Here is a 14,652-nt window from a genome sequence, read left to right as displayed (position 1 = left end):
GAGAAACGACGCTTTATTTTATCCCCTGCTCATTTTCACCGGGTAAAATCGAATAAAATCACCACCGGACTGTCGAGAGAATGGGACAGCTTGAATTGAAGGACTCCTTTTCTCTGACTCTCTCTCTCTCTCTCTCTCTCTCTCTCTCTCTCTCTTTTCCCTCTCCCCCTTCTCTTTTTCTCTCTTTCTCACTCTCTGTCAGGGAGGCATTGTGCTCTTTACATTACCAGATTAGTTTGTGCAAAAGGATCGGCTAATCTTCTGAGACTCTGACACGGCGACAGGGCTGTGGGGTGTCTTTACCACGCAGCCAGCCGTGCCCAAATCTGTGCTGACGAGCTAAAGGGGGGGAGGAGGGGTAGGGGTTTAAACATTGTCAGTTTTCAGGAGCTATTTCCATTTAAATACGTCTCTATCCAATCAAGGCTTGGCTCTGGGCGTTCCCAAAGTAAGCCAGATGTAAGGACACACGATGGAAGACAAAGGCAAAGTTTGGAATACCGGCACTGGTGAGGAAAGACAGACGTTTATGTAGTTGTTCTTTCTGTCCCAGCTGGGGTTGTTTGAGATGTTGACAACTCAATGAGCTCATAGCAGGGTCCACGCACGGGTGTGATTGGCCACAGATGAGGCTGAAAAGTGGATGCTTTCACAGCGGATTTCAACCCGTCCGTCTGTCCCCGCTGACACATGCAATTATTTCCACGAAAACTACTTTCCTGACATCTCACTGTGAACGTAATGAGAGGGATATCCACACACACACACACACACACACACACACACACACACACACACACAAGCACGCACACACAGGCATGCAGGCACCCGCACTCAGAGTCGTAAAGAGACAGACAATATGAGAGCTAAGTCAAATTTTTTTAAGTATTGACAGCTGAAGCCACTTGAGCCCCCCCCCCCACTGAAGGAAGCACTAAATTTGCTCTTGTGACAGCCCAGACTCCTGGAGGTGCCCCTTTATCTTGGCCCAGCCTGTGTCTCTCACTGAGCTCCAAACTGCTGTGTCTCCAGAGAAAGAAAGAGAGAGAGAGAGAGAGAGAGAGAGAGAGAAGGAAAAGAGTCTGCCCTCATGACAGCCTCAAATGAAACCATCTCCAAACTAGATTACTCTGAGCCCCTGGATTAAGACTTCATTGGCACCAGAGTCATGTGCAGAGCTCATACGGTCATTGAAAGCTTATGAAAAGGAATTGTAATTCTTGGGATTTTTTTTCCTCTTTTTTTTTTCTTGTTGGTTGTTTTCTGTGGGGTTTTTTTTATTCCCTCCAGTTCTAGAACAATATGGCAATTCAAATGTTTTTCAATAGACAATACAATGACCCAGCATTTGGAAACTCAACCATTCGTAACATCCCCTTGCCCCAATGAATGGGACAATATATGTGATTCTGGGTGTGAATGTGAGTGTGTGTGTGTGTGTGTGTGTGTTACTGTGTGTATATGAAGATCCAATATCTCTCCAGAGTATCAGTGAATAGGACTCCTGGAGCAGTGATTGACAGATTGATGACAGTGGACAGGTGATGATGGTGTATATGAGAGTACACGCGCCTGCAGGAAAAGTCGAGGGTCACTGGGCCAGGGTACCAGGCCAGGTAAACACTAACGTCCTTTCAGTTCTCCTTACAATAAGGTCACTGACCTCACCACCTCCTGCTCTCAGGGCAAGGAGTGGACAAAAGGAAATTTAAAAGGCTGAAAAATTTTAAAAGGTAAACCCAACCTGTAGCAGAGAAAGCATGGCTTTGTGTTGGTACATGGCTGTAATTAAACAAACTATGACCTGCAAACCACCCTCGGTCTGTGAGAAAAGAGAGCACCTTTCATGTAGAGCCTGAAAGAGGTTTTTGGACTTTAATAATGACATCTCAGAGACCAAACGGTCTCTCTGTCATCAACGGTCAAACCTCTCCCTTCTCAAGCCTCTCCTCTCCACTAGCATCTTTTTGGCTCATGTCACATAAATATCCACAGTTCATCACAACTCCGGCCCTGATTTTGTGCGCTTTCCTAAAATGGACTCTCTCTGTCCCTTTTTCTCTCGACTGAGATCTCTTCTAAGCTTTGAATGGCGTGAAAAAGGGGCATTGTAGTTGCCATGGCTTTAAGATTAACATTAACATTAAAGATTAACCTTAACATTAACATTTAAGATGTTGCAGTAGTGTTTCATACGCCATTCAGTAAACAGTAATTAAAATTAGAGTCTGTCAATCACACTGAGTTGCAGACTTTTTTTTTTTTTTTTCAGTTCCCTCAAGCTGAACACAGCTATACCAGGTTCTCTTACTTCACTGTGGAGCTGCTGACACTGATACATTACCGGTAAGGTTTCTAACTAGATCTCTGTGAGGTGCATCACACTAAAGAAATGTTGATAAGCAGCGTCACAGTCAGGCTGTGTAGCTGCGAGTATGCTATGTTTAAATATAAAATAAATAGTTCCACCCACACAAGTATTCTCCAGAGTTTCAATTTATAGAGTATATTATATAAATTCTCTCTCAGCCTCTCTCTCAGACGTCTCTTTCTGTTGCGCTGTGTGTTTCCAAATGTGTTTGTATTCTTTTTTTTTTTTTTTTCCCCTGTAAAATATTTCCCTTCTCTGTTTCTGCAGTTGGTATAAGAGTTGATGACACATTTGGATGAAGTATCATAGCCAGCTGCGGGGGCTTTTTTTTTTCTTTCTTTCTTTCTTTCTTTCTTTTTTTCTTACTTCTGTGGGCAGAGACAGGGTAATTGCTGGCCTGTGACAGTCTCGGTGAATGCCCATCGTGCTGAATGACTAACTCGCGAGGTGTCCTCTATAAAGACAACGTCATTATGGTCATCTGAGCCATCTGTTTACGGGAGTGCTGGATTACACCTGCCAATGAAGACGCATCTCCTCCTTCTCTCGGCTCACCTTCATACAAACAGCAGGAGCAGCAGAGAGGAAGGGAAAGAGAAGAGGAGAATGATTGTTGGAAGCGTCATATTATAGCATCAGTCCATATTGATTGCATTCATTTAAATATTTAGACAGAGACGGGTGGAGACGGCAGATTAGACGGAGAGACAATAGGACAATGAAATGATATTCCGAGGCTATCGTAACGCCTAACTCCGATGCAACTTTTCCTAAGGAACACTTTATTCAAGGCATTGTTTGGCGTGCAAGGTCTTTGTTTAGAGTTTTCAGAGTGTGAACAGTGTGTGGTCGGTGGCATTTAATGCCATTACTGTTTGAGGGATTAATCAAAGTATATGTCCTTGAGAGAGAGAGCGAGAGAGAGAGAGAGAGTGAGAGAGAGAGAGAGAGAGGTGTTTCTCTCCATTCATTAAGGATAATTACTCTCACTGCACTGTTGGTCCGTATTCCGTCTGAAGATCCTTTTCAATGCTCCTGTACATGTCGCTGTTTCCTACAAACATTCCTCATGCAGTCAAGCATTAAAAACCCATTACAATAATCTCATTCCACACAATGGAGAGAGAAAAAAATATTCTCTCAAAAGTCAATTGAAATGATTCACAAATAGGTATCTAATCAAGGGGGGGTTTTTTATTTATTTATTTTTTTCCCCAACCTCTTGTTTTTCATTGGTGCTCAAAATGTCAGGAACTCAATAGTGAAATAAGACACTATAACAGAAATGACAAACAAGTGTGATGAGTCATAAATATTTACAGTTACTAAATGTAAAGCTTTTAGTATTATACTTTTTGTTTTGTCTTTTCTTTAGATGTCAAGAGGAGACATTAACAGAGAGGACAGTTGAAAAGACGGCTTTTGTGCACAGGACAGTAAAGCTCTCGACACCTGATTTCTATCCTCTAAACTTGGACTTACCAAAGAATGAAGCCGAAAATAAGATCTTTCAGAAAAGTGTGTGCCTTTTATCAGAGTGGAGATTTAATTCTTACACCCCCAGAATCCTCAATCGGTTTAAGTAAAGAAAATGGTTGTGTTTTTCTGTATGAAGCCAAATAAAGCATCTCTGGACTCCATTTTGCTGAACTATTCAAACATCCAGTGAATCCCAACAGCATTCCCACGGGCCAAGGTCAGGAGACAGATAAAAGGAGAAAGGGAAAAAAAAAAAAAAGACGGCTTCTTCAGAAAACAGGAGGGCATGAATGCTATGCTACGAATGTAATAACATCTCAAAGGCCACGTTTCTTTGTTATGTTTCATCCTCACGCTGAGTTTAAAGTCACTCTGTGACGAGGTTAAAGCCCCTTCTGTCAGTGTGTGGAGTGTATAACAGGTGTCTTAGACTTCGGAGAGTGAATGAAAGCAGGTATTACCGAGTTGACCGCTAATCCTCTGTGGCGGCAACCAGACGGCAGACTTCACATGGGCTTTACTACAGGTGTGTCTGCGCTTCAACACACACACACACACACACACACACACACAGCCACGCACAGGTGAGATAACATGAGCAAATCTTGGCTCTAGTGGTACATACAGTTCAAACAAAGATTATCAGTGTAATTTAAGTAAGGCAAAGAGCTCTTTAAACCATGCTGCTACTGTTGGAGTTGTATTGTTATAGAAGAAGTGGTATTTCTCTTGAAATGGTTTGCTGTTTGAAACATGTGAGTATATTCATTGATCTGATGGTTTCAGGTATGCTATTCAGTCAGATCCAAACCACACCCACTTTTTTCAATGAGGCATTCTCAGAGAATGCCTCAAAGAAACCTTATCCAGGTGAACAGGTTACGGAACTACGGATAATTGACTAGTTTACAGGGATCAGCGTGTGAATAGGTATGATTAGTAAGTATCATCTCTGCCAAGCACCACAGATGCATATCGATGTGTTTGACTTTTACTGAACTCTTGTAGACTCATTAAGAACGTACACAACATCCCATAAATAGTTTTAAATCACAACAATCTGGAATTAGTTTGAAAATGAAAATTACAACAAATGTCTTTAATTGGCTATGGAAAAAATGACTTATCAAGGCAAAATAGTGAACAAGAAGTAAAGTACAGAGGAATTTCAAAAGAAAACACGCTTATGTAATCGTTCCCTCTCACTCCTCTTGAGGGTCGGTTTTGCTGTAGATGAAAATAAATTGGTCAGCCTTCGGACTTGTGGATTCGTGTGGGCTTAAGTCTTACGGCCTGCGAGTGAGTGAGAGGATCAGAATGACCAGACTCTGATTTTCCACACCTCATCATAGTGTGTTATTACATGATCGGGGTTGGAGCCGTGCCGGCAATGGGCTTCGTCCGGCCTGGGCCCACGCGTGTTATTGACTAATCAGACTCCCCGAGGGGGTTCTGTGACGCCATTAATCCTCCCTGCGAAAGTAACGCTTGCCGCTCACAACCGCTCGGTGCTCAGTCGCTCTCCTGTGCCTTTGCCCTTCAGCTGGTAGGACACAGAGACCGATAAAAGATGATCGTGCTGCAAGTAATCCCTAATCCCTCACATCTTCCACTGAGAAATGGCCAACAGGTTTTGTTTGTTTGCTTGTTTGTTTGTTTGCTTGTTTGTTTGTGTGTTTGCTTGTTTGTTTGTTTGTTTGTTTGTATGAACATCTAAAACAGTCCCAGGAGGTAAAAAGTTCCCAGAGGACAGGATTCAGCACCAAAAGGAAGACAGGAAAGAAGCGAGAGTAATCGCTCTAAAACTTATCTTCCTGACAGTTTACAACCACAAGACACACAGTCGTAAACAAGAGAGACAGAAGGAGGCGAGGTTTTAATAATATGCACAGCTATTTACATGTTTATCTGTGGTAGGCAGACCAGACACCTTTCAAATCTGGAATGGTTCCCTGTTGGTTTGGTGTACGAAATTGCTTCCCTTAAACACAGTGAAACAAGGAGAGTCATTTGCAAACAAAAACAGATTCTTATTTAAATGATAGAGACATTGAGAAGATTTTGAGTCTGGTGACAGTTGCAACAACAGAGGAGAGGTAATGCTCCTGGTAACTGTTAGGAATTTCTCTCATCAGAGAGAACGGATCACGGCCACGTACACAAGTCTGTTTGGCATATGGACATGTGGAATAGCTAGACCGGGAACTGACACCAACATACACAGATGAACACAGAGCCGAAAAGAGAGAAATGAGGTTATGAATTTGCGTCATGGATTTTGATGAGACAATAAAACAAACAGCGTAAGGGCTTACAGACACAGCCTGGCCTTCTCAAGGACAGTTATACTGATGTCTCTGTCCAAAGCTCCCTCTCTCTCACTTTTATGATTGTTATTCTCTCTTTCTTACTCTGCCATTACCTTGATCAAGGCATTACTCTCTTTTTCCCTCTCCCCCCCCCTCTCTTTTCTCTCCTTCTCTCTCTGTCTCCCTTCCTCTCTCACCTCCTCTTTCTCTCTCTCTCTCTCTCTCTCTCTCTCTCTTCCTCCACATTAGCAGGACCTGCAGTGTTGAGCTAAATGGACTTGGAATGCTTCTCTCTGTGGATTTCACCTTGATTGGATGTAATGACAGCATGTGTAGCCCGAGCGCCCTTGGCTGCCTCCCTTGACAGCCTCAGAGAGGTTCTGAAACAAAAACACACATACACACACACACATTCACACACAAAAACACATACATACACACACAAACACACACAAGAACGCACAAGCACACACAGGTACACGCACGAACACACACTCACACACCCACACACACACACACACACACACATACAAACGCACACATACATACAATGCGCACGCACAAACACACACACACACACACAAACACGCACACACACACACACAGGTACACATGCACACACACTCACACACACAGAGCTCTTCAAAAAGCCTGGATCAGCTCACCTCTGATTACCGCGAGAAACTCAGATTACTCACATTCAGCCCACAGACAGAGGCTAGAGGGAACGCGAGAGTGGCTATCCAGGAAACCCAAGTCAAGGTCAGAAAATCAGGGGGCCCAGGTGCTAATCAGGCCCGTTTGGATTGGCGGTACTCGCTGTCACAGCTCCCAACTCACCCAGGTAATGGAATCAGACTGAATCCTCTGCTTTCATCTTCTCCAACACCGGGTTACCAGCGAGAGGAAACTCATCCAGAGCTCCACCGCCGAGGCACGACGGGGCTGCCCGAGATCCAGGGTCACCTGCCTAACCCTGTTAGCCTAGCTCAGCTTGGCAAAGCTCTGAAGATCCTTCTATTGAACAAGAGAAACTGATGCGTGCTGCAGTCTTCCAGGCATTTTCAGCTGTTGTTTCCCCCCTATACTGTCTGCACCATTTCCAATGTCAGCTTTATGCAGTGTTGTGCAAGACATAGAAAAGGGTTATTATTGAGTTTAATGTGGCGCTGGTATGTAATTTCAGCTCATTTGACCCATGTATGAGTATTCTTCAACAAAGAAGTATCATCAGGTCTTATGACACTGATTAAAATATCCACCTAGGTAACTCTCCCTCTATTATAATCATGCACAGTGCTTTGATCCCCAAACTAAAACATTCAAAAGAAATAAACTTAACCCTGCAAGAGTACTTTAATATCTCCCAAATCCAATCTGAAAATAGGGCTGTGTATTTTGATTTAGAGAAGCAATACTTGTGCGGGGACAAAAAAAAAAAACATTTCTCCACTTCTAGCTATATTCCAGTCTATTCCATTGGGGAATACACATCAAAATAGGCTCTCTACAATAGAAACGCCACCATTCCATTCTTTTTCACATGTCTTTTGAACCAATGTGTATGAAGAAAGAAAGAGCCCATCAGAGATCAAGAACAGCTTGAAGAGATGGGGTCTTCAGAGACATGCTACTCGATGCCAGGGAGAGAAGGATGCGGTCCCTCCATGGGACCTGACGATGAAGTCTTAAAGAGGACCAGACCGGCTCTATTGGACGAGCAGATGAACCGATGGGGAAGGATAGCGCTGAGTCGGTGCATCACCTTCAAGTTTGATATTCTGTTTTAAACCCAGAGATGTTTGTTATTCATGGCTGACATCAGGCAATAGAGACATTGAAGGGAGGGAGAGAGAGAGAGAGAGAGAGAGAGAGAGAGAGAGAGAGAGAGAGAAAGAGAGAGAGAGAGAGAGAGAGAGAGAGAGAGAGAGAGTCTGCCAAAAGAAAAAGAGGATGAAAAGTCCTGGAGAGGTTTGAGAGACAAAAAAGGAATCTCTCTTTGATGTTGTTTGATGTGCAGTGAGAATTGTGATGTGGCAGGCAGATATATTTTAGCACAGGTAGGGAGTAGATAGAGCAGAGAGAGAAAGACAGAGAGGAGAGAGACAGAGAGGAGAGAGAGAGAGAGAGAGAGAGAAAGGGTGAGAGAGAGAGAGAGAGAGAGAGAGAGAGAAAGCAGCAGCAGCAGGATGGTTTCATTGTGTGAAGAGTCCCCAGACTGACCTGATGAGCATTCTAATGCTACTCCACTTTCAGCTCATGCCATTCAGTGTCTAACAAGGGCCACTCACCTCCAACAACACTCTCAGAGCATTCAGTAATCAGGCAGCACAGTGTATGCAAAACACATCATCTCATTTTATTTCAGGCTTCAACTCCTCTGAATAAAACACATGCGATGCAGCAGTCTGATCTCCACATTCTGCTGTTAATGCTTCACGTGTATTAAAAGAGCGTGTCTGCTCTAGACATCTATGTTGGGGAATACAAGTGATGTAAAACTGCTAAATTAATTGTAGGTTTTGTGCAAATTGTTTGTTTTGATGTGCTGGTGATTAGACTCTAGTGATCTTCCCTTTCTGTCCACAAATACAAAGGCAGTTCAGAGCAAAGACCTAGTCTACCTTTCTTCACAGTTCACATGCACATTATAATTTGTGTTTGTGTTTTTAATGTAAATATGTAAATAAATTATTAAATAAGTAATGATAGTAGGTTTCTTTCTCTCTCTCTCTCTTCTCTCTCTGCCTGCGAAAGAAAAAAAGAAAGAAAGAAAGAAAGAAAGAAAGACAGAAAGAAAGAAAGAAAGAAAGAAAGAAAGAAAGAAAGAAAGAAAGAAAGAAAGAAAGAAAGAAAGAAAGAAAGAAAGAAAGAAAGAATGGGAAAAGATTACCTCTCTGCATAAAGACATAAAAGCTTTGTGTGAGAACTGAAGGTTTACATTCCTATTGAAAAGATTTTTTTTCCAAAATACCCACCTCATACTTTTCAGAGCCCAATAAGCTGATTGTTAACTCACAAACAATGCTAGGCATTACATTTCAGCTAGACACGGAATAGAAACCATTTACTGTAACACTATGAAAAAGCATACATGTACACAAAGCCAGCGCTATTCAACCATGCCAGAAAGTAAGCTTTTAATTAGCAGTAAAGGGAGAATGTGGATTGAATTGTAATACGCTTGCTGAGATTCTGTAATGTTAGTGGTTCAGAGAGAGCCACAATGAGGGTCTTTATAACATAAGAGGGACTAAGAACATGGTCAAACTTTTGAAGCCAAGAAATTGGTAACTTTCACATGAATAATATGTCTTCAGTTTCAGGCTACTCGGAGGAATTCTGTCTCTGCTGCAAGCGTGAAATTCTTTACTTCAAATGGTAACGAAATTATGTCCCTCCTTTCATAAAAAATAAATAAATAAAAAATAAATAAATAAATAAATAAATTCTAAAAAGGCTGATTCACTGGAAAAGTTCATTAGTGTGACAGCACTAATTAAGGAATGTTAGTATCTAATAAAAATGCACTTTGGCATGGACGATGAAACAATGTGATATTTTATATGGGTTTTTTTTTGTTTGTTTTTTGAGGGGGGGGGGTTGTTTTGTTTTGATTTGTTTTTTTTTTTGTTTGCTTGTTTTTGACAATGGCATCAAATCATGAAAACAAACAGAGCCCTTGCAAAAATTAAGAAGAAATTTAAACTTGCCTCTTAAATTAATAGAGTATTAATACGCGGTTCATTTGTGTTCATGACAACACAGCTGAGTTGAATGACTTTGGTAGTAACATACACAGTGTGTTACCATAGGTCTACCTTATGGATATGCTTTAGAAATAAAATACTTCTGAATTAAAGCTTGAATTGAATTTGAAGGGATTGGGTACGGGGTTTTATTTCGGGGACCTCACACGTCTCTTGGCAGTGTTTGCCCAGTGTTCTTGTGGAAGCCTGACGATTAGCTCTAATCCAGCCTGTCTGTGTGCCCCCCCCCCCGACTCCCCCCACCCTCCTTCCCCCTCAGGAACACCGCAGGATCCCGACGTCCGAAAATCCCCTCTAAATGACCTCTGACAGGAACAATGGCCTTTATTTACTGTTCACAACAGAAGACAGTGGGCAGCTTACAAAAGGAAAACAACAACCTGTTGTTCTCAAAGACAGACTCACCACCCACACTGATCACCCTGGGACCCTCTGTGACCTGTGTTATCTGTACGAGAAGGGTCATGGAAGTGAGTGAGTGAGAGAGAGAGATAGAGATAGAGAGAGAGCGAGAGAGAGAGAGAGAGAGAGAGAGAGAGAAAGAGACTGTTAATGATTGTATTGTTTTCTTGCATGTCCTAATATTTAAGATATTTCACGTTATTTATTCAGGTCATTTATCAGCTGAAGTGTGAGAAACTTGTCGGTATGCTAAAATGTGACATATTTGACAAAGCGTCCGTTGGCGAGACAGCATAACGATAATTCTCACACGATCTCGGTAAACCCGTCGAGACCCCTGAACGCCAGCGAAACCCACAGGAATGAGAGGAAAGAGGATTCCAATAGGCATGACAGTTTAAATTGGCACAACTCCTTTTTTTTACAATATCTCGCTGGCGAGGGGAAGGTGGAGAGATTATCCGAAAATATTTCTCCCGGTCGTCTATTGTGAATTCCATTCCGAAAGATCTAAAGTCTAAACACTGGAAGGAGCCTGAGAAGCTGCTCGCAGATGTGCCCAAACTGAATCTCAGGTTTTCCAGCATGTTTAGCCTGGCGATGCTGAACGATTCCAGTTCAGCTACGGCACCGGTGACTCAGGCTGAGCACCGGGTGCTATTGCTAAGTGCTTCTTCCCTTTCTGGCAAAGATTCACCTTTTGTGTTTGGATAAAGTCTGTTTCACATTATTAGCCTCTGGGATGTGGTTATGCATACCAGAGATAAGTTATGTTTTGATTTTATTCATATGAGAGGCAGAAAACTCTCCTTCTTGTCTTGGGGGAATGTCGAAAGGGTCCAAATACAAGCGGAATGCAAGAGCGGCACAGACAAGGGGGTTAAGATTTGCCATGCTAAGACATAAACATTTAAATCCACCAGGTCTTAGACAAATATATATCCCAAAGCTGTAAAGTATTTCGAGATATTACGGATTTAGGACCATTATTACAACATTTGCTAACGTCTTAATTCAAATAAGTTTTCGAGAAAAGTACTGTGAATGATGATTTAATGATTTAACGGATTGTGATAAAAATGCGCTACCTGTTTTAGACGTGTGTCAGCAAATCTGAGATGAAGATGGAAGATTAAATTGACATGAATAAATCAGCAACCTGATTGGTTAAAAGATAGCTCTCAGTCTCCACAGTTTTTTTTTTTCCTGAACTACATTCAGAAACCATCAGAGTGCAAAGGGAAATATCATTTTCTCTTTTTTAAAACCAGCTGGGTAATATTTAAATAAGGTTTTGTCGGTCTCTTTATAACCTCACCTCTTTCTCTCCTCTGTCTCTGTCTCTCTCATTTCTTTTCAATCCCCTGATTCTCTGAAGCTACTCATCTTTTCTAATTTTTCCATCCTTATCTCAACTCTTTATTCAGTGTCACTGGCTGCCTCAGACTTGATATTCGGCTTCTAAAAACAGACACCTATGTCTCATTTTCATTTTTTTTTGCTCGTTCTACACTTACTAAAATCACTTCTCCTCCACCCCCCTCTCTGTCTGTCTGTCTGACTATCTCTCTCTCTCTCTCTCTCTCTCTCTCTCTCTCTCCCTCCCTCCCCCTCTCTCCCTCTCTCTTTCTCTCGCTCTCCCTTGGATGTATATCTCCATGGCTACTCAAGTTCAGGGTACTCTGAAATCTGTTGAACTCACATTCACTCAATCCTCAAGAACAGCAACCAGTTCACTTTTTCATAGCTAAAGGCTTTGAACTCTACTGAACTTTGAAAAAGTGAGCACACTTGATGAAGCGCATAAGTTGAGTCATCAGAGAGACTCATCAAATGTTCATTATAGCCCTCACAGCACCTTGACAAAATCTGTCTATCTATCTCTCCTCTGGACCAGGCTCTGTTCCCAACGCAGAAGAATTTTTAAGCTAGTGGAAAAATGATCTTCTATTCTCTTTCATTGGACAGAAATTGAAGATTTGTCCTTGTGTCTAATGTTCAAATGGCAGCAGTTGGTGAGGAGTATCATAAGCTCCGGAGACCAGATTGTTGTCCTGCCCAATTTTCAACAAAACGACTCAATCTCGGCTGTGTCGCTCTGACCGGTCCGGTGAGAGGACTCAAAATCGTGTACCCTTGAAATAATTGACGGTGGAGCCAAGCTCCCGCCCATCTTGGCAAATGAATAGGCATTTTCAGTCCAGACGCTCAAGGGTGCCAGAACGCTCTCCATCTGCCATGAGCAGCATCCCGCAGACCCGCTGCTGTGCTGTCCTAATTGAGTGTTAGAGCACTATGCTCCCGGCCCTAATAATGTCCTTTATGCACCATCCATAACCCCAGAATTTGTACAACATTATTTGTAACGACATAAACAGTACTTAATAGCACATATTGAGACGTTCAGTTGATATTTAACAACGACAGAATCATATGTTTATCATTTTATCAGGGCTCGGGTTTGCCGTGCTGTTTTATTTGATCGCTATGGTTTCGAAAAATGCTTCAGAAAAATGGGAAGCATGGCTTTTTATAGGAGCTTCACCTCGGTGATTCAGACCATCTCAGAGGGGTTGAGAAATGAAGGGAAGAAATGAGGAGGAGGTAGAGATAAGAGCAGAGGTGATATGTCAGTCAGCGAGACTTGATACTTAGTGAGCAAATGTTCATTTAAAAAGTGTCGTTGTTCTTCAGGTTGGGGGTTAATACGATTAGAGTTCCTCCCAGCAGGGTCACTCTAAAAAAACTCGCCCTCTCCGGTCACTCTGGGTTCCAGGAGTGTAAGACGGAGGCTGGGCCGCGGTCGCTCCTCCGCAACCCCCCGCCCCCCCCCCCCCCTCCCTTTTCTTCTCTCCGGTGAAGGCTACCACGGAAACGCTCGTCTCAGCGCCCTTTGCTAAGTATGTTTAGTCTTTCTGAAGCTTTGGGGAGGCAAAGCACATTTTGAGAGCAAAGGCAGCAAAAAAAAAAAAAAAAAAAAGCCACACGTGATATGATAGAGAGAGGTTCTGACATTAATTAGCGGGGCACCGTGGCCCGTGAAATCCAATAAGGCCATGAAATGGAGCGCATGTACGGAGAGCTACACAGAGACATGCAAGAGGACGCCTGTTTGCCACTCTGATGTCTGAGGGGGTGACCCCACGCTTCCTGCACAGGGCCACAAGGCACAAACACAGAGTAAGGTTACTGTCATAATGTAAAGCAGATTGTGTGCGTGTAAGTGCGTGTGTGTCTGTGTGTGTGTGTGCGTGTGTGTGTGTGTGCGCGCGCGTGTGTGTGTGCATATGTGCATGTGTGCCTGTGTGTGTGTGCATGTGTGTGTGCACTTGTGTGTGTGTGTGTGTGTGTGTGTGTGTGTGTGTGTGTGTGTGTGTGTAAATTAGAGATACGGACCAGTCCACTAACTTAATAGCATTCTTAGAACATTTTACTTTTAATTACACAGTGGTGCTCACAATGATTATAATGACTCTCAAATTTATTATTTGTTTTTCTTAAATTAAACCATGAGTGGCTTTCTCAGACATGCACCAAGAAACTCCCTGTTAGTAATACAAACTCATCTTCACTCGCCTCTGTCTGAGCTCAACTCTAAATAGGCAGAGAATCCAACTGCTAGCCGAACCAGCTGACATGTCTTGGAGAGAAAAAAAGAAAGAAAGAAACAGAAAATTCAAACAAACAAATACAGAGCCCCTGACGAATCTCAAACCAGCACCACATGGACTCATAGTTCATATAACAATTTTCCTTTTTTTTGTACTGGTATGTTGTACTATCCTCCAACATTTCTGTGGGTGATATATTAATCAAAGCTTAAGCGTGAAATTCTGTATCCACAGAGAGGGCTAGAACTTTACTCTCATCTATTTTGAAATACCCTTATGAGCAACATGGACAACTCCAAACATTTCCCAGACTCGATAAATGTATATTTGAATAAGATGAAGCTGTTTTGAATTTCTTTTCAACACCATATGACAAATAGTTATTTACGATTCATAATATAATCAAAGGTCATGCCCAGTCGCTCCGCGCCCGTCTCCTACAACGTGCACAAACATGCAAACATGACTTCTTTTTTTTTTTTTTTTTCATCCAAAGAAACCACAAACAAAACATTCTTTGACTCGATGTAGGTAACATGAATCCACACAGCTTTGGAAGTAACATGACCCCAAGTCTTTGGCTACAGCCAATTCTTACATCTCTAATGTATTTATTAGATGAGAATTTGAAAACTTGGCAGAGGCTGTTTGGACTTGGCCAGGTCAGTCCCGCCAGGCGCTGCGGCGGGTGGGGGCGAGATGAGCTATAG

Source organism: Chanos chanos, chromosome 5 (genome assembly GCF_902362185.1).
Source record: "Chanos chanos chromosome 5, fChaCha1.1, whole genome shotgun sequence".
NCBI lineage: Eukaryota > Metazoa > Chordata > Actinopteri > Gonorynchiformes > Chanidae > Chanos > Chanos chanos.
The sequence above is the reverse complement of the archived record's forward strand: the minus strand, read 5'-3'. Positions refer to the sequence as shown.